Source organism: Orycteropus afer, unplaced genomic scaffold (assembly GCF_000298275.1).
Source record: "Orycteropus afer afer isolate SDZICR_OR568_19922 unplaced genomic scaffold, OryAfe1.0 scaffold00170, whole genome shotgun sequence".
NCBI classification, from domain to species: Eukaryota; Metazoa; Chordata; class Mammalia; order Tubulidentata; family Orycteropodidae; genus Orycteropus; species Orycteropus afer.
The window spans coordinates 6802784-6803552 of NW_006921757.1; positions in this window are offsets into that span (position 1 = coordinate 6802784).

The following is a 769-nucleotide window of genomic DNA, read 5'->3' on the forward strand; positions in this document are numbered from 1 at the left end:
AGGCTTGTGAAAAACAGATCACTGCCTTCCCTCTCCCTGATCTCCCTCCAGCACAGTTTTTAATCCAATGGGTCTGGAGTGGGCTGAGATTTATGCTTCTAACAGGTTTCCAGATGCTGCTGCTGCTGCTGACTGAAGACCATACCTTGAGATCCGTTGATGTCAGCCTTCAGGCAATCATCACAAATCATTTTCCTTAAGGAGATTAAGGACTGAATGGAAGACCAGGAAAAAAAAAAATCCAAACCAGTTGCCATGGAGTCCACTCCAACTCTTGGAACTCTTGGTGACCCCATGTGTGTCAGAGTAGAACTATGCTCCCAACGGTTTTCAATGACTTATTTTCCCAAAGGAGGTCACCAGATCTTTCTTCTGATGTGCCTCTAGGTAAACTTGAACCTCCAACCTCTCAGCAGCTTAGCTCACTGTTTGCGGCAAAGAGAAGGGATGATTAAATATGAAATGAGAGGTTGAGTTTTCTATCGTTCGTTAGAAGTATTCAAGAACAGGCTGAACTAGAATGGGCTCTTTGGCACAAACATTTCATGAGGGGCTAGAATAATTCCAAACTAAAGGTGCTGTGATTCTAAAAAAAGTAGAAAACCACATTAAGTAAAGGAGTCTACCATGAAAATTTATAATTAGTTGTTTTATGGTCTATGAAAACAGGATTGTTATGAAAAATATTAGAGCAGTTAGAAGTACTTTCCCTCCCATAGCACTTGTCTTCTGCTTAGCTCAGCCATTGGGCCATTGTTGTGCATGCTGT